The 20462-nt window shown below is 46.4% G+C and overlaps 1 protein-coding gene across 3 annotated transcripts in view; it reads left to right on the forward strand.

Moving 5' to 3' along the window:
- Window positions 1–20462, forward strand: part of ASAP1 (ArfGAP with SH3 domain, ankyrin repeat and PH domain 1) — a 136581-nt gene that overhangs the window by 28882 nt on the left and 87237 nt on the right. The window lies entirely within an intron of this gene.

A 20462-nucleotide genomic window follows, 5' to 3' on the forward strand; every position in this document is an offset into this window, starting at 1 on the left:
GCACCACTCTGGTGAGACAGTCCGCGGGCAGGTAGGGTCTCAGTCTGGGTACCAGATGGAGCTGGTAGACAGCCGCCTTGGACACAGAATTAACCTGCACCATCATGGACAGCTGTGAGTCCAAAATGACTCCCAGGCTGCACATCCGATGCTTCAGGTGCACAGTTTCCCCATTCAGGACCAGGGAGTTCCCCACACCCGCCCACCCCCTGTCCCCCCAAAAGAGTACTTCTGTCTTGTCAGGATTCAACCTCAATCTGTTAGATATCTAATGATGGTTCATTCTGCCTTCCTTCCTTCGTGCACCTATGCTCCTTGCATTCTCTGCCCTTCCTCAGCCCTCTGACTCAGAGACTTCTAGCCTCTCATCACCCACAGCAGCTGTTTAGCAAGGAGTCTCCGTCCCCACCCTCAAACTGGCATTTCAAAGAGTTAGCATTAGTGAAATGTCATGTATCGTGGGGAAAACAATGGCCTCCTTCTGCAGACCTCCTCCTTTGCGTCCACGTTAAATGGGCCTTTCATTCACGGTCCCGCTTTACGACTCGAACACTCCCAATTTGGCACTTGGCAGTTTCCGAAATAGCATGCCCGTTTCCCTACATCTGATTGTTAAGTCCCAAACCGCCTCCACTCCCTGTTCCACCACCTCGGCTCACCCCACCACCTCCACTTCCCCGTCCCCTGCAGATCAGTGCTTTAAATATCAAATCAGCTGGTGGGTGTATCTAAAATAGGCACACGCCGAGAAAAAGAAAGTTGGGGGTGTTGTTTCTGTGGCTCATGCTGAAGCACGGCTGGAGACTATTTCTTATGAATACATAGCAGGCGCAGAGAGTGCTCAGCCAACCTCAGGGGTTGCATCACAGTGGGGGTGTAGTGCAGGGGTGGGTCGCACGCTGCCCGAGGGCTGTGCATGGGTTAATTTCTTCTTTTTTTATAATAATATTTATTAAAGTTTCAAAAAAGTTACAAAAATGAGAAAGAAAAAATGAGAAAAAAAGAAAAGAAAAGAAACAAAAAATACAAAATACAGAAAAGTAAAAGCAATTAAAAACATTTCCATCTTTCATTTACTTATTTCCCTGACCTCCTCACACCTCCCTTTTTTGTATTCTGGTTCGATTAAATATTCCAGCAAATCCTTTCCAGCTTGGTTTTGATCCTAATAGTTTATCCTAATGTAGTATAATTTTACATTCTCGTCTTTCAACAATTAAAAAATCAATTTTTACCTAATCTTTTATAGCATTTCTGCTAATACCACATTACTTCACTCCAACATCCTTCTAACATTCCTGAATTTTACAATGTTTCTGTAGATAGACTTTAAATTTTCTCCAATCTTCTTCCACCAACTCTTCACCTTGGTCTCGGATTCTGCCAGTCATCTCCGCCAGTTCCATATAATTTCAAGCAGGTGGGGGGGACAGGGGGGAGAGAAGGAAGGGAGGAAGGTAGAAATGTTTTTGGGTAGAAGAAGCCAAAACAGATGGAAGGGTGGAAAGATGTGTGGAGGAAAGCCCTCTGAAAGGGACCAGCTCACAGCTCTGGGCAAGAATAATCTGTCCTTTACCCCTGGCATCCCACAGGGTAGAAAAGAAGAGGAGGGGGAAGAGAGAAGAGGCTGGCTGAAAGAACAGGGTGGCAGGAAAAATTAAGTTACGGACTTAATTCGTTCTGGAGGTCCGTTTGTAACCCGAAACCGTTCTTAACATGAGGCGTGCTTTCGCTAATGGCACCTCCCGCCACTGCCACACCACCGGTGTGCGACTTCCGCTCGCATCCCGGGGCAAAGTTTGCAACCGGGAACATCAACTTCCAGGTTAGCAGAGCTCGTAACCCGAAGCATTCGTAAGGGGGACGGTACATAACATGAGGTTCCACTGTAAAGCTCTACAACTTTGAGCCCCCCCCCCAAAAAAAGCTCAACAATTTTTGGGAATATGGCAACCCTACTCTAGGATAGCAGGGACCCAATTGCATTCAGGAGAAATTGCTAGCTCATTGCATCTCGCCTTTCCAAAATACTAGGGCCTCAATAGGATTGGCTGCTCTATCCAGAACCGGCCCTCTCATTAGACAGAGTGAGGAAATTGCCTCAGGCAGCAGCTACCAGAGGCCAGCATCCCCACCCATTTCCTCCTGAGCCCTGACCATTCCCTGCTGCTAGAGATTAGCGCAGTGTGTGGCATATAGCCTGCCATATACCCCCTAAACTAGGCTACCTGCTGACCTCAGGTGCAATGGAGGAAGGTATTCCATTGCCCATGGCAACGTAGGATTCAGCTGCCAGTCCATTTGGCTTCTGAGCACGGAATGGGGAAGAGCCATCTTGCCCTTTGCCTCAGGCAGCAAAATGTATTGGGCTGGCCCTGGCTCTATCAGCTGGAAAATTATGTTGCTGGAATCTGAATTTCAAGCAGCTGTCGATGCTCTGTGTGTACGCTGCCTTGAGAGCAGCTATTTCAAGAGCTGCATTTTTTAACGTTCCATAAACAAAGAAATAAATGGGACTTCCCTGCACGCCGGCTGCTTGTCAAAATAATGGGCATTATTTAGAAGGCAAAGAAGAATCATATGAGGTGAAGGGAAAGGAGCCCTTGACTTGTCAAAAGCCTCCTACATTTTATGCTCCAAAGGAAACGCTTGCAAAGATATCCCTAGAATACTCAAATGTCAAAAGTCTGTGCAAGAAGTCATTTCGCAACATATTTCTTCGAAGTAAATGAGCGCCGATGTCAATATTTGGTTTTGGCTTTAATAGTTAGCATTGGGTTGGCTTCTGCTCAGCAAGTTGCGGGTTTGAAAAAAGCCAACATGCTGTATTAATTTACCATTTTTTAAATTCTTTTTGGTCATTGCACAAGGCTCAGCTCATTGGACAGGCTGGCACACAGAAAGTGAATGTCGTATTGTTTAAGAAAGAGTAGTCTTCCACATTGAACGGAACTGGCAAAGAAGTCTTTGGTAACTCACAGAGAATGTGCCTCTCCTCTCGTGTCAGGGTTCAGCCCTGCCAAGACCTGGAACCTGATGCCTCCTTAAAGGGGGAACTGAAGAAACACACAAGCTCCACCGATCTCCAAATTGCCAGGGACCCCAAAGAGCAGTTGGATCTGACTGTTGCTGATGCAGTCCGGACTGAGATTCCCATACCAGCTGCCTGCTCAGCTTTCAGACCTACCTCATCTCCCTTTGGACCACAGGAGCAGAGGGTGGCCAGCCAGGCAGGAGTTTCAGGGCTGCCGCTAAAGTGTCCATGATGTGGGAATGTTAAGGATTGTAGGAAAGGATATACTAAATAAATATTACCCTTTCTTCACTCACACTAGTGAGTAATGCAGCAGAGCAAATTCCCCTCAAGATAGCTGGAAACTCATTTGCAGATTCTTTTGAATCTCTTAGTTAAGATTATTTCCTGGTGGCCCCTTTGATCCCTCTTAAAAGAATAAAGACACAAGAGGCTTTCTGAGTAAAGTAACAAAAGGTTTACTCACATTTCACGATAAGATCCCTGAAAGGCAGGCTTTTCTTAGTAGTTACATAATAAACAGTAAAGGTAAAGGGACCCCTGACCATTAGGTCCAGTCGTGGACGACTCTGGGGTTGTGGCGCTCATCTCACTTTACTGGCCGAGGGAGCTGGTGTACAGCTTCCGGGTCATGTGGCCAGCGTGACTAAGCCGCTTCTGGCGAACCAGAGCAGTGCATGGAAACGCCGTTTAGCTTCCCACTGGAGCGGTACCTATTTATCTACTTGCACCTTGACATGCTTTCAAACTGGTAGGTTGGCAGGAGCAGAGACCAAGCAACGGGACCTCACCCTGTCGCAGGGATACGAACCACCAACCTTCTGATCGGCAAGCCCTAGGCTCTGTGGTTTAGACCACAGCGCCACCCGTGCCTCATAATAAACAGAGGGTGAGTTAATCTCATATGGAGACTGAACTCATGTGCTGCTGGCTGAGAGCCCGCAGACAGCAAAATTACATTAGATAACAAAATGGCTGCAGAAGACCAGCATGGGAGCAAGAGAGCAGCAACAATAGAAAGACAAAACTAAACAGGACAACACACTGAGAAAATGGCTGCATGACTCGGCTCTTTTGTGGAGTCAGCCAGAGCCATGCCCATCTCTCAGGTCATATGCAGGTGCAGGATGTTGCAGACCAGTGGAAAAGGAAATTACGCTGACTAGATGTCCCACTGGCTGTGCCCACTCTAGGGAAATAAGGAATGTTGCATTTGCCTGTACAGTGGCACTCTTGAACTTCTGCCTGTCCAGTGCGCTTCCCCTGTGCACAAAACACTGCTGTGTTCACAGTGCAATCTTCACCTGAGGCAGGAACAGCAGAGATGCAGCGGCGTTGCTGTCGTGAAGTAGAATAGGGAGTGATACAGTCCAGAGACAAGAGGTTTCTAATCTAAGAAGCTTTATTATTTACAAGCAGTAAATCACACCACCGTAGGATTTGGACAGGTAATAATAATAATAATAATAATAAATTTTATTTATATCCCGCCCTCCCCAGCCGAAGCCGGGCTCAGGGCGGCTAACAAGGTACCTCAGGTTAAGTACTTAATTCGTTCCAGAGGTCCATTCTTAACCTGAAACTGTTCTTAACCTGAAGCACCACTTTAGCTAATGGTGCCTCCTGCTGCCGCCGCGCCGCCAGAGCACGATTTCTGTTCTCATCCTGAAGCAAAGTTCTTAACCCGAGGTACAATTTCTGGGTTAGCAGAGTCTGTAAACTGAAGCGTATGTAACCTGAAGCGTATGTAACCCGAGGTACCACCGTACCAGTGGATTACATACCTTACATGAAACTACTCCAGAGAAGGGGAAGAGCATGGAAGCAGCTATCTGGATCAGAGCCTGGCTGAGCACCGGAAATGAGGGGAACCTCCAACTTTTATAGATGCTCCGAGTCTGAGATGCTTCGTTACTGAAGCAACAACCCTATCTCCGGTTTTCCTGAATGGGTGGGGCATGGACACCACGACTCGCAAAGGCAAAATAAACCAAGCCATCCAAATTTGCATGATTATGTGGGCTGAAGAACTGCACTTCCCTGGGGCTGGATTTTTAAAAAAATCTTTGCTAGAAACCTATTAGTCTTGCAAACGTGGGAAGGAGGGGGGGGGTGTTGCAGAGCTCAGGTGACTGGAGGAGGAAGAAGACAAAGATGAAGAGGTATATTGCAGTTCATCTTGTGTGATCCCAAACATGAAGCACCCCGTTTTTCAAGACAGATCTATGCCCAATTCTTCAACAGGGCAAACGTAGCAAAGGGTTGGGGCACAGCACATTCGCATGTCAAGAATTTAGCCATGTCAGATTTTAAAAAATCAACCGCTTTTTCTACTTCATTTGCAAAAATAAAATAAAATAATATTTTCAGGGATTAGAGGGGCTATCTATGGGAGGAAGCCACAGCAGGACTAGATATCGTTTCATGCAGAAATTCCTTGAATCTCAGGGTCGTGGGTTTGAGCCTCACATTGGACATAAGATTCCTGCATTGCAGGTGGTTGGACCAGATGACAATATTTATTTATTTATTCATTCATTCATTCATTCATTCATTCATTCCCTGCCCATCTGGACGGCTCCCCACAGAATATTAAAAACACGAATAAACATCAAACATTAAAAACTTCCCTAAACAGGGCTGCCTTCAGATGTTGTCTAAAAGTCTGGTAGTTGTTGTTCTCTTTGACATCTGGTGGGAGGGTGTTCCACAGGGCTTTGCTTCTCGCAGTGAGGGAACCGCCAGAAGGCCCTCGGCGCTGGACCTCAGTGCCTGGGCAGAACGATGGGGGTGGAGACGCTCCTTCAGGTATTCTGGCCCGAGGCCATTTAGGGCTTTAAAGGTCAGCACCAACACTTTGAATTGTGCTCAGAAACGTACTGGGAGCCAATGTAGGTCTTTCAAGATGACCCTCGGGGTTGCTTCCAACTCTACAATTATTCTATGATCTGCAGTTAAAGGGGACTGGGCAGCAGGTAGTGGGAGAGACCTCTGCCTGGGAATGCCCCTCAGTCAGAGTTGACAATGCTGGGTTTTAAAAAACGAATGGCTTGGTATAAGGCAGGCTCCTTTGTTTCCCTGGGAGACGAATATGGAGAGCAAAGCAATGAGGTCTCCAGTGTATAGCTGATTAATTGATTAATCAATTAAACACAGGAAACTGCATCACACCGAATTAGACCATTACTCCATCTAGTTTTACATTGTGAACACTTGACTGGCAGAAGCTCTCCAGGGTTTCAGGCAGAGAGAGAACATTTGCAGCCGGACCTGGAGATGCCAGGGTTTGAATCGGAAGCCGCCTGCATTCTTCCACAGAGCTGCAGTTCTTCTTGTACCTGATGTTCACGAATCGCTGGATTTTCAAGCAGAACTAAAGCCTATGCATGAAAAATGGGATGGGAGACAAATTTGGTTCACTTTGCCGATTAATCTGAACCTACCTAATTCACACTTTCTCAAACCATAGGTGGGACACAGGGCTGTTTTGTTTTGTTTTTTGCAAATTCATACTTCTCTGAATTTCACAATGCAGTTCACCAACCATAATAATATGTACAAAAATGCATATATTAGTGGAAATAACCTCAGGTTACAGATGCTTCAGGTTACAGACTCCACTAACCCAGAAATAGTACCTTAGGTTAAGAACTTTGCTTCAGGATGAGAACAGAAATTGCGCGGTGGCGGCGTAGCGGCAGTGGGAGGCCCCATTAGCTAAAGTAGTACCTCAGGTTAAGAACAGTTTCAGGTTAAGAACGGATATCCGGAACGAATTAAGTTCTTAACCAGAGGTACCACTGTATAGCATTTAAATGCTGATGGATTTTCAAGACAACTTAAAATAAATAAATCACAAACTGATGCAGAAACATGGCGAACTAAATTTAAGGCTGGTAAAAATGAGAAACGGAGAGAAATTGAACCGGACAGATTCATCCATCTCTAGATGGAAGAAAAGTACAATTACCCAAAACAGGTTTCATCTCGTCATGGCAACAGGGGAACGTCCTGCTGGGCTATTGATTGCTTGACCTGCATGAAATGAAATGGATGGTCCCAGCTGGGACCAAATGAGCAAGTGAATTACAGTCCCTTCTCATCAGCCTAAGATTGACATTAATGAATATGACCACCTAGTGCTAATTTCTTCTGTCTTCTACGCTCAGAGTGGAGATGTGCAATAGGGTCAAAAGGACATTTCAAGAAGAAATGTCCCCCAAATATATCTCAATATCTCCCACAAGCTGCTTGCCTTTTTTATTTCCATTGCATATGACCAACCAAGAGCCCTCTAGGAGTCTGATTAGCACTCATTTTCTGAGTATATCAGGAACAGGAACTCTGGATGTTGTTGGACTACAACGCCCATCAGTGTCATAGCATGGGGGCTGCAATCTCCTGGGTAACATGGACCCCGTTAGGGAGTTGAATGCAGATGCATACTTTCCGCCCCGGCCCAAAGTGCTGGCAACCCACGCTATGCCACTGAGTGTCCCATCAGCCAGCATAGCCAATGGACAAGAATGGTGGGGAGCTGTAGTCCAGCAACATCTGAATGAACACAGGTTCCCCAACACTTTCTGGATGATAACCTTGGCTGAATAACAGATGTACGCATGTGCGCTAGCTTTTAGTGAAGGTGCACATTGAAGCCAAGGTCTATTTTGGCCCAAGGAGGGAGGGATGGCAAAAAAAAGTAATTAAAATAAGTAAAACAACAAAAACAAGTCTATTAAAATACGTAGAATAAAAACAGCAGATCACTATTAAAGCTCTTTCCTTAAAAACAAACAAACAGTTCCCAAAGTCCTGTTGGAATAAAACAGTTTTCACCCACCAGTGGAAGGACAGCAAGGAGGCAGACAGTCTAGCTTCTTTAGAGAGGGAGTTCTAAATTCTGGGGCAGCCACCAAGAAGGCCCTCTCCTGTGTCCCTACCAAGAGTACCTATAAGGGTGTTGGAACTGAGAGAAGAGCCTCCCTTCAAGATCTCAGATCCCAGGCAGGTTCATATGAGAAAATACGGTCCTTCAGGTAGCCTGGGCCTAGAATTTAATACATCCTCTCTCACACACACACAAGAAACCCTGTTAGTGGATGCAAACACTTGCAAAATGTGTTTCTATAACTGGACACAGCAGCTTTGCTTTAAAACTCTGCCCCAGACAAAGTGCTTTGAGAGTTACTACCTGAAGCTTATGTGAGAAGGCAAATAGAGGTTTGAAAAGCAAGCATCAAAGTATCTTCTGTTACCACTCAACACAAAATTTATATGCAAATGCATGCGTGCAGTCCAATACATTAGGTGCGCAGTGAATCATTTCTAGCCCACCTCACTCTAAGGGCAAGTTACAACACAGAAATAAAATGTGCAATGAAATCACTCCCTGTCCTAATTTTAGTTACTCTGAAATTAGCTGTGCTCATTTCAGTGGAAGCTACTACCATGAAAGTTCCTGAGAACTATGGTTTTTTGCACAGATGATAGAGGGAGAATCTGTGGACTCCAACTCCCATCAGCTCCAGCCAGCATGGCCAATGCTTAGGAATGATGGGAGTTGTAGTCCAACAACATCTGGAGGGCAGTAGATTCCCCACATCTGGGCTAAAATCAGCGACAGTGACAGGATCAACAGCTGTATATTGAGAAGCAGCACAGATAAGGAGAGATCCTCAGGTCACATGCAGCATCATAAGTTGAGAATTTGGTTGGTAGAATGCTAAGGGGTTAGAGGAGAATGGTAAAGGAAATTGATTTGTTCCCCCCTGCAGGCCCTGCATTTGGCTACCTGCCATACACCTGATGTCCTATATGAAGTGAGGTGTAAGACAGGTAAAGATGCGACTAGAATGAAGTGGTTTTTGCAGGCATCACTGACCTGCTGACCCGTCCTGTATACACTGCGACCATCAGCTGATTGTTAGGGCTTGCAATGTGCCACACGGAGAGCTAAGCAAGTGATAAGCTGATATTCTGGACTTCTAACTGTTCAAAAGTCAGTGGGTGGGTGTGCATAACTAGAGAGATTTCACAGACACTAAGAACACATGGTTTGAGTGACTAATCTCTGAAATATTTTGAACATGACCACCTATGACTTATCTGCAGTATTGCACAACTGAAATAGTTGAACCTCCTAAAGTCTTTTCCATTGGTCGACACTTTTTCTTGTTTCCTAGAAAACATTAATGAGAGCCTTTGGCTTCCCTAAATTGCCAAAGTACACTCCAGAGTTACTTAGAAAAATAATTAGGAACTATGTTATTTCCTAAGAACTTCTGAAGACCGTTGCTAGATTTGACCAAATGCCTGTCTAGTCTAGAATCCTGGTTTTTACACCAGCTGGCCAGATGTCTATGGGATGTCTCAAAGCTCTCTTATACTGTTGTTCCCCAGCATAAGGTATTTAGTGTCCTGTATGAAAACACTCTATGGCTGTGTATGTACTCCCATATATTCTGCAACCAGTGGTGAGCAACAAGCCATGTCTATCCAGTCATTTCTTGTGAAAGACTGGGTTTCCCCCAAACCAGCTTCAATCCAAAAAGAGGAAAAGAACACCCTAGCTGTGTTTAAGTTGGAAATGTGCACACAGCCTGTGTGTGATGTGGTTGTTGGGGAAATATAGTAGCGGGCAGCTCTGCAGGTTGGGCTAGTGAAGGGTCTAAACCACTGAGCCTTTTGGGCTTGCCGATCAGAAGATCGGCTGTTCGAATCCCTGCAACAGGGTGAGCTCTGTCCCAGCTCCTGCCAACCTAGCAGTTCGAAAGCACACCAGTGCAAGTAGACAAATAGGTACCACTGTGGCGGGAAGCTAAATGGCGTTTCCATGCACTCTGGTTTCTGTCACAGTGTTCTGTTGAGCCAGAAGTGGTTTAGTCATGCTGGACACATGACCCGGAAAGCTGTCTGTGGAAAACCCCCGGCTCCCTCAGCCTGAAAGCGAGATGAGCGCTGCAACCCCATAGTCACCTTTGACTGGACTGAACCTTCCGGGGTCCTTTACCTTTTAGCATTACTTAGGTTGGGCTAGTATTGTAAGTCAGAGCATCAGGATAATTTTTCCAGAAGATTTAAGTGGAATCTAGGTGAGAGGATTTTAAGCTTCTTGCCTTACTGGTCCCCAACAGCATAAAAGAGCCTGCGGGACTTGCAACTGCATGAAACTCTTAATGTCAGGATTGTGGGTTCTAGCCCCACAGTGGGCAAAAAAGACTCCTGCATTTCAGAGGGCTGGACTAGCTGACTCTCGTGGTCCCTTGCAACTTCTCAGTTCTATGACTCTGTGTATTGTAGGTCTCACATGCCCTTTCAGGTATATGGGAACCAAAGATTGGCATGAACGTCAAGTGTGTTCCATGCATGCACAGTCTTCCTCCTGCGGCTTCATCCTGCGCACTTAGCACCACCCACAGAGCTTTAGCTGAAACTCTGCTCTCCCACCTCCCGCAGCTGACTTTTATGTCCAGTGTCAGAATCCCACCCTTCCAGAAGTCAGGGAGGAAATGCAGGTGGTCTTGGGTCCTAGCTTCCTCCCTATTTTCTAACTTCCACGAGGTGGATTCTTCTTGCTGTTTCTCTCTCAGTGGCGTAGCATGGGGGGTGCAGGGGGGGCCAGCCGCACCGGACGCAACATCTGGGGGTTAGGGTTAGGGGGCACAAATCCACGGGTTAGGGGGCGCAAATCCATGGGTTAGGGGGCGCAAATTACTTGCCTTGCCCCGGGTGCTGACAACCCACGCTACGCCACTGCTCTCTCTCTATCTTTCTGTCCATCAGCTTTATATCCCACATTTCTTCCAAGGAGCTCAAGGTACCAAACATGGTTCTCTTCCCCTCCATTTTATCCGCACGACGACAACCCTGTGAAGTAGGTTAGGCTGAGAGGCTATCACCGGCTCAAGGTCACCCACCAGGCTTCATGGCTATGCAGGGATCTGAACCCTGGTCTCCCAGGTCCTAGCCTAGCTCTCTCCCCAATATGCCACATGGGTTCTTCTGAACTAGTCGCTAGAAGAAGCAGTGCCTTGCGGAAGTACTTAATGTGGATAACTGAAATGGAAGCTTCCACACACCCCTCTATTTTCTTTAAGTTGCAAAAATACCATGGACAGAATGCAAAGCCCCAGTCCTTTGCGTGTTGACTATTTATTGAGCTCCTTTTACAGCCGTGTGTTTCTGGCGGCTGCCGCTGGCACTTACAATGCGTGGAAAACCTCTCTTCAGTTATCACACTTGATTCCCACCCTATGTTTAAGTCCATTTAAACCAATGGGGAAAATGAAATGAGACTGAAATCTTTACTGCTCTGCACAGGGAGGCCAAGAAACAATGATATATATTTGCATTCACGTGTGCGAGACCTATCGGGCATATCTGAAGCTTGCATCTGAAATACAGAATGCTGACAGGCTCAGCCTGCATAGTATTTAGCAGGCATTGTTGCGCTGAGTTCTTGCAACTCGGAGGAAGCTGTGGTGAGAGGGCAGTAGTGATTTCTGTAGCATCTAACTGGTTCAAAAATAAATGTGTCACTTTCTGTTTTTTGATGGAAAGTTAATAAATGATGTCAGCTCTACCCCACAGCAGGTTTCAGAGTTTGTCCTGGTGACTGTGTCACATTTTGCATTTTAAAAGTTCAAAGGACTTGGCGTGCATTTATTTCAATAGCTCTCTTTCAGTCCTTATGATATAACCCAGCAAGGTAAAGGTAAAGGGACCCCTGACCATTAGGTCCAGTCATGGCTGACTCTGAGGTTGCGGTGCTCATCTCGCTTTATTGGCCAAGGGAGCCGGCGTACAGTCATGTGGCCAGCATGACTAAGCCGCTTCTGGTGAACCAGAGCAGCGCACGGAAACGCCGTTTACCTTCCCGCCGGAGCAGTACCTATTTATCTACTTACACTTTGACATGCTTTTAAACTGCTAGGTTGGCAGCAGCAGGGACCGAGCAATGGGAGCTCACCCCGTTGCGGGGATTCGAACAGCTAACCTTCTGATCGGCAAGTCCTAGGCTCTGTGGTTTAACCCACAGCGCCACCCGCATAACCCAGCAAGGTAGGGCAGTATTATCACCACTGGATTGAAGACTGGGGGAAGATAGGGTAGGATTCTGGCCACATCTTCATCAGAGTTGGCCCTTCCATAAGGCAGAGTAAGGCAGCTGCCTCAGGCAGCACATTGTGAGGGGCAGGCAGTGGCTAGAAATGTGTGCTATGCGCTCTGCCCTGCAGCCCCTAAGCTAGCTTGCTGCACCAGGGTGCAATGGAGAACTCTGTTCCACCACAAGCACGGAAGCATGATTGAACTACCAGTCTAGGCAGATTTTGTGCAGAAAACAGAGGGTGCACCATCTTGTCCTTTGCCTCAGGCAGCAAAATGGCTCAGGACACTCCTGATCAACCCTCTTAAGTACTCTGATACCACTTTAACAGTCATGGCTTCCCCCCAGAGAATCCTGGGAACTGTAGTTTGTTAAGCATGATGACCTCACAGACCCAGGAGACTCCATGGTGGAATAAGAGTGCCTTAACCTTATGATGTGGCTGCAACCTGAGACAGAACGGCTTATGATGGGATGATGGGAACTTATTTATTACATTTATAACCCACCTTTGCCTCCGAAGAGCTGAAGGTGACATACATACTTCTTCTCATTTTATGCACACAACAACCTTATGATGTAGGTAGGGCTGAGTGCGGATATGAACCTTCTTCTAGTAAATGAAATTCTTCTAGTAAACCCATTTTTTGTACGTGGTTTTGACAAATATATGCATATTTTTGCAAGCAATGTCCCCTACTAGAATGCATTTTTGTAGGTTTTTTTGTTGTTTAGTCATGTCCAATTCTTCATGACCCCATGAACCAGAGCACGCCAGGCCCTCCTGTCTTCCACTGCCTCCCGCAGTTTGGTCAAACTTATGCTGTAGTTTCGAAAACACTGTCCAACCATCTCGTCCTCTGTCGTCCCCTTCTCTTTGTGCCCTCCATCTTTCCCAACATCAGGGTTTTTCCAGGGAGTCTTCTCCTCTCATGAGGTGGCCAAAGTACTGGAGCCTCAGCTTCACGATCTGTCCTTCCATTGAGCACTCAGGGCTGATTTCCTTCAGAATGGAAAGGTTTGATCTTCTTGCAGTCCATGGGACTCTCAAGAGTCTCCTCCAGCACCATAATTCAAAAGCATCAATTCTTTGGCGATCAGCCTTCTTTATGGTCCAGCTCTCACTTCCGTACATCACTACTGGGAAAACCATAGCTTTAACTATACGGACCTTTGTTGGCAAGGTGATGTCTCTGCTTTTTAAGATGCTGTCTAGGTTTGTCATCACTTTTCTCCTAAGAAGCAGGCGTCTTTTAATTTTGTGGCTGCTGTCACCATCTGCAGTGATCATGTAGGTTATTTTCACGCATATATTCATTTTGCAAACACTTTCCTATACTATATGCATATTTGTAAATGTTGTATGGTTGGAGAGCTGCACTGCAAAAAAAGTGTGGGTTTTGAAGGGTAGTTGTGTTTTGGTTCTCGTATTGTTGCGAACTGCATCCTATTCCTCCCAGCTCTACCTGTGGCCCTCCCGATGTTGCTGGACTCCAACTCCCATCAGCCAGATCCTGCAGAGCCAGTGTGGTCATGGATGATGGCAGCTGGACTCCAACTGCATTTAGAGGGCCACAGTTTTGCCATCCCTGTATTGGGTGGGGTGGGGTTTTGATGCCGCCTTGGTTTTATTTGAGAAAGTCAAGGTACAAACAAGTAAATGTATGGCAGGATATATGCTGTGTGTTCCCAAAGGCAAAGGACAGGAGCAGGTTGAAACAGAAAGAACAGAAGAGAAAGAAGCCTGTTCACAACCACACTGTGCATTAAAAGTACATTGGGGAAAACCATGTGCATTCAGCACATGGTATATATACAGCCAGAATCCTGAGTTGGGTAGGACAATGAGAATTTTAGGTTAAACTACCTGTTATGTACTGAATTGAATAGGATCCAAACTGCAACAGTCTGATTGGTCCTAGAACAATAGGATCCAAAAGGCAGCAGTCTGATTGGTCCTAGAACAATAGGATTCAGAATGCAGCAGTCTGATTGGTCCTAGAACAATGCAGCAATATGATTGGTTGGCAGGAACCACCCAATCATGCTGCAGATAGAAGTGAATCCACAACCTGATTGGCTTACAGTAGAATTCCGGAATTAGCCAATCATGTGCAGCCCATTGTGTAAATAATGTATATAAAGCAGATACTTTGAGGGGACTTTCATTCATTCCTCCTCACCACTATGAGCTGAATAAAGAGCATGAAATCACTTTGCGACTCTGAGTATATTTCACTACCCTTCCCATGATTCTTTGGGGGAAGTCATGTAATCTAAATTGGCTTTAAATGTATGGTGTGAATGTGAAACTCTCAATATTTAAGGAATTCCAAATGTAACTGGGTGGTTTTTTTTAGCAAACCTATGGGCCCAGCCCACCAAACACTGCTGCTATGTGCTCTCACATCATGACTTGTGCTTTGACATCTGCTAAACATCTGTGCTGCTTGCAACGCAAACGTCATACTCCGTGACACTGGCAAAACAATGACTATGATCCATCCCTAAATATTTACTTGCTGAAATGGAAATGTTTAGGATTGGACCAGGAAAGAGGTTGGAAAACATTTCTTAGGGTGCAAAGGGAGCTGCCACAAAGGGAGTTCAGCACAAAGTGGCCATGGGTGTGAGGTCCCCAAGGCTGTTGCCCAACATTGTCTCATGGGTGGGCCGGCCCTACCTGGAGACCCATGGCCACTTTGTGTAGACAGTGCTGAACTGAGTACAAGGCAGCTCCCTTTGCACCCTAAGAAGTGTTTTCCAACCTCTTTCCTGGTCCAATCCTAAACATTTGTGTAGCACTGTCTACACAAAGTGGCCATGGGTCTCCATGCCTTGGGGACATCAGATCCGGCCTCTGAGGAAGACATTGCGCGTTGCAGCTACTGCTGTGGTGGCAGCAACAGCTGCAGCCAGGTCTGCTTCTTCCTTGGCAGCCCTCTTCCATGCGGCCTCTTAGTGAATAGGAAGTGCTGATGGTCTCCTTTCACTCTTGTTCCTGATGTAGCTCTTTATCTTCCCTTGCTCCTGATCTTCACTCACCCCTTCTTGCCTGATCGGTGGGAGGAGCCATTGTGTGGTTTGCTTCAGGTGCCAAAAAGTATTGGGCCAGTTCTGTCTCCAGGGTTTCAGACAGCATTCTTCTGCATGCCTACAAGGATATGCAAGGGACCTTCTGCATGAAGCACAGGTGCTTTGCCACTGAACAAGACAAATAAGGATAGCTGGTGAGCCTTGTTCTTGTTGTTTAGTCGTTTAGTCGTGTCCGACTCTTCATGACCCCATGGACCAGAGCACGCCAGGCACTCCTGTCTTCCACTGCCTCCCGCAGTTTGGTCAGACTCATGTTTGTAGCTTCGAGAACACTGTCCCACCATCTCGTCCTCTGTCGTCCCCTTCTCCTTGTGCCCTCCATCTTTCCCAAGATCAGGGTCTTTTCCAGGGAGTCTTCTCTTCCCATGAGGTGGCCAAAGCATTGGAGCCTCAGCTTCAGGATCTGTCCTTCCAGTGAGCACTCAGGGCTGATTTTCTTCAGAATGAATAGGTTTGATCTTCTTGCAGTCCATGGGACTCTCAAGAGTCTCCTCCAGCACCATAATTCAAAAGCATCAATTCTTTGGCGATCAGCATTCTTTATGGTCCAGCTCTCACTTCCATGCTGGTGAGCCTACGTTCTATTAAAATCCATGGAACTTCATGTTTAAGTCATAGTCTCATGTGTTCCAGTGGGGGGGGGGTGCATACTGTTCTCTGGATTAGGTCCTTAATGCAGGAGTGGACTTTGGGCTTTCAAGTTTCAACCGCGCCCTGCGCGAGACCAAAAACTGGCTCAGCACCCAGTGCGGCAGAATCGGTTGCACTGCCCTTAATCTGCCTCTGCTCAATGCTGCCAATCAAATTACGGAGCAGAAATGTCCTGGGGTTTCCTCCCTCCTCGGTTTTTTCAGTCTGGAACAGGTGAGGCATACACAATTTGCACATAACAAAAGGCCATATTTAACTGGCCCGTTGAAGAAGACAAAAAACACCTGAGGCCTTTTAAGGATGTACTGTGGGTGGAAGGACTGAAGGATAAAGGCACCCCTATCCCATTTCCATTCTGCCGCTGCTGCGTTATCTCCTAACGTAAATCTGTGAATTGACTGTGAAGAAGGGAATGGGGAAAAAGGGGAAAGCCACTTTAGCAGGGGCAATTTATGATGCTGTAAAATGGCTGGCAGGCAAAGGGTTAAATACCCTTCCCCTCCTCTGCCGCTTCTAGTTGCCGCAGCCTCCTGGTGCTGATTTTCCTGTTTAAAAGGGTCATGAGGCGACCGTTGCACGTGCTTGCATATATGATGTGCTCTGACCCTAACGTACCGTGAATAGGGAACAAAAGGGCAAAACCGGGTGTTGCAGATTTATTAATTATTTCCTCCTTGTGTTATTTGTTTGCGGCATTTGTACCCCACCCTTTCACCAAAAAAGGCTCTCAGAGCAGCTTACGAAGATCAGATGCAAGGCAGGCCCTGTCCTTAGGACTCACAATCTGGAAAAGGCATGACACAGGAGGGGGGGGGGGGACCCAGAAAGGGTGGGAGGAGAGAAGAGCAAACTCAGTCACAAGTCCTTAAAGGTACAGTGGTACCTTGTGTTACAGACGCTTCAGGTTACAGACTCTGGTAACCCAGAAATAGTACCTCTGGTTAAGAACTTTGCTTCAGGATGAGAACAGAAATCGTGTGGTGGTGGTGCGGCAGCAGCAGTAGTGGGAGGCCCCATTAGCTAAAGTGGTGCTTCAGGTTAAGAACAGTTTCAGGTTAAGAACAGACCTCCAGAACGAATTAAGTTCTTAACCCGAGGTACCACTGTACAAGCAATGTTGGTGGTGGTTTTGGATGTCCTGCCCTCCAGAAGAGCAGTCTCTCCCCTGAAATACTTTCCCATCCCTGAGGTCAGATCCAGGAGCACAGCTGATGACAACATCCAGGGCTGGAGAACAGGGCAGCTCTATTTGCAGTGGAGTTCTGTTCCTCATGCAGCTTCCTTCCTTCCTTCCTTCCTTCCTTCCTTCCTTCCTTCCTTCCTTCCTTCTAGTATAGCATTTGCTGCTGAAAACGGCAGCGTCTAGTTTCCCCTGCTCTCCTCTATGCAACGTATAATGAAACTTGCAACATACCGTGAAACTGGCCAGGTGATGTGATATCATCACCTCGCCTTACTAGCAGCAGCCAGTGACGCGGACTGGAGTCCAGAAAAACTCGCAGTGCGCTGATGTCACTTTCCAGAAGGTGACTTACACTAGATGCTATGTGGAATCAGCGAAATGGAATAGGGAGGAGAGATCGTGGTTTCTGCGGCAGCCACGTGTCTGCTGCAACACCTGCACCTCTCCTGCTAGGGATGGGTGACTCTGTCGATTTTAGTTTTGCATTTTCCCAATCTGAAATTCTCTCTCTTTTTTTTTTTAAGAATATTTATTGAAGTTTTCAAAAAATTATATAACATAAAAACAACAACAAAAAGGAAAAAAAAGAAAACATAGATAACAATAAGATAAACATACATACGAAACAAATAACAGGTATAATTTCAATCCCTTATAGTCGTATAACTTACTTTCCCGACCTCCTCATACCTCCCCTCTCTGTATTCCAATCTCTAATCAAGCCAATTCAGCAAATCCTTCCCCTAATTTCTGATTTAATTTTTAATCTTTCTTTTCTTAATACATAATCATTACAGCTAGAAACCCCTTAATTTCTAAGTCAACATCGTTCTAACATTCAATAATCTTGCAATGTTTCTTAAGATAGTCCTTAAATTTCTTCCAATCTTCTTCCGCCGTCTCTTTTCCCTGGTCACGGATTCTGCCGGTCATTTCCGCCAGTCCCATATAGTCCATAACCTTCATCTGCCATTCTTCCAGGGTGGGTAATTCTTGTGTCTTCCGGTACTTTGCGATAAGTATTCTTGCTGCTGTTGTGGCATACATAAAAAATGTTCTGTCCTTCTTTGACACCGATTGGCCTAACATACCCAGGAGAAAGGCCTCTGGTTTCTTCAGAAAGGTATATTTAAGTACCTTTTTTATTTCATTATAAATCATTTCCCAGAAGACCTTAATCCTTGGGCATGTCCACCAAAGGTGAAAGAAATTCTCAGTTACCCATGTTTTCACACCTGTCTGCTTTAAAAGAACGAAAAGAGGCCATCACACAAATACACTAGTACAGTCATACCTGGGGTTACAGATGCCTCAGGTTGCCCTTTTTTTTGGGTTACGGACCGCCAAAACCCAGAAGAACCAGAACGGGTTACTTCCAGGTTTCGGCGGTCGCACATGTGCAGAAGTGCTAAATCGTGCTTTGCGCATGCGCAGAAGCGCCGAATTGTGCCGCTGCAGGTTGCGGGCACTGCGGGTTGCGAACATGCATCCCACATGGATCACGTTCGCAACCCGAGTGTCCACTGTATTTTAGTGTGATTTTCTCTGAATACACAAGTTTGAATGCAATTTTGCCTCATCGACACAATTTTGTAGATCAGAGTTCCCCAACACAAAATGTTGCCTCCCTTAATATGTGCATTGTTCTGCACACTTTAGGATATGCTTTCTGCACACATTGCAAAATTTGGAGAACTCTGAATTGTGAAGGTTTCAGTTTGCATATTGTTCCGAAAGGGCAAATTAGGTAGCGGGGAACCTTTAAATGTAAACTGACTTGCGTTTTTTCACCTTCCCTTTCCGCCTAAAGGTAAAGGTAAAGGGACCCCTGACCATTAGGTCCAGTCGTGACCGACTCTGGGGTTGCAGCGCTCATCTCGCTTTATTGGCTGAGGGAGCCGGCGTACAGCTTCCGGGTCATGCGGCCAGCATGACTAAGCCGCTTCTGGCGAACCAGAGCAGCGCACGGAAACACCGTTTACCTACCCGCCAGAGCGGTACCTATTTATCTACTTGCACTTGGACGTGCTTTCAAACTGCTAGGTTGGCAGGAGCAGGGACCGAGCAACGGGAGCTCACCCAGCCGCGGGGATTCGAACTGCTGACCTTCTGATCGGCAAGTCCTAGGCGCCACCCACGTCCCCCCTTTCTGCCTACTGCCTGTTAATCAGCCTAGATCCAGTATGGGGAACCTGTGGGCTGCCTGGTGTTGTTAGACTCTTGCTCCCTTCAATCCCAGCCAGCGTGGTCCTGCTGTTGTGCAGGAACATCTGGAGGACATGCAAGGCTGTGATGCTGGAGCCATAAATGTACGTCTTGGCACCTCATCGGGCAACCGGTGGACACTTCCTTCTTTTCAAACTGGTGCAACAGCAACATTGCACCTAATGACATTGTCAGATTTTCTCAGGTTGGATTGCACAGGCTTGGAGACATCGTAAAAAGCTTCCCAGTCAGCACTTCCCCACAGCAAAGAGCTACTGCAGCCGAGGCTTATCTTGGCTTGATTTTCTTTTTACCCAGATCCTTTAAATCCTTGTTGTTCGGCTTAGCAAGGCTGGGTGCCTTCAGACCCTGCCCCCCCAACAATAAGGGATTGGAACAAATCTGCAAAGCAAATGTGGGTCAACCTGCTTAAAAAAAAAGTCTGGTGTGACAAAGGAAAAGGAAATCTCTTGGCATTTCATGATATGCCAGTGGTTGCTTTGACATTGGACCGATATGGCTGTTGCACACACGAATAGTGTGTACACAAACACTGTGAGTGCTGGTGTTTCTTTCCTGCTTTCTCTTAAAAAAATATTCAGTCAAGATTAAGGCAAGGAATCAGCACATTCACAGTCAAAGGCTACCTTCTATGGTAGCAGCAGGTTTTGTGGCCCACAAAACAAGTCACAAGGAGATACTTCAAACAGCAACAGCAAGTTCTTACCTCCTCGTTCTAACTTCTGACCCTTACCCATGGGGGGGAAAAGGGGATTCCAGGCCTCCTCCTCCTCCTCTCCCATTTAAGTTCCTGCATATTTAAAGCATATGCATTTAAGCATGCAGCTAACGTGTGGACGGGGGTCAGGTCACGTAGTATTTTAAAGTTGCCTGCTCCCAGACGACACTGGAATTCCCTCCATGGAGATGTCAAACTGGCTCCCTCCTTGTTGTCCCTCCGTTGGCAGGTGAATACAGTACCTTCTTGTCCCAACAAGGCTTTGGGGAAACTGAGTGCTTTTAAATGAAAGGTGCCATGCTGTTTTCGATTATTATATGTACGGTTTTAACAGTTTATCTGTTTAATAGATTTATATAGCAATAGATTTTAAACACGTGCCCACTCAACCGCTCCCATGGGTGGAACTGGGACTCTTGCAGGTGCCGCACATTCGTAAGAACTCAAC

Source organism: Podarcis gaigeae, assembly GCF_964106915.1.
Source record: "Podarcis gaigeae genome assembly, chromosome: 7".
Classification (NCBI taxonomy): Eukaryota; Metazoa; Chordata; class Lepidosauria; order Squamata; family Lacertidae; genus Podarcis; species Podarcis gaigeae.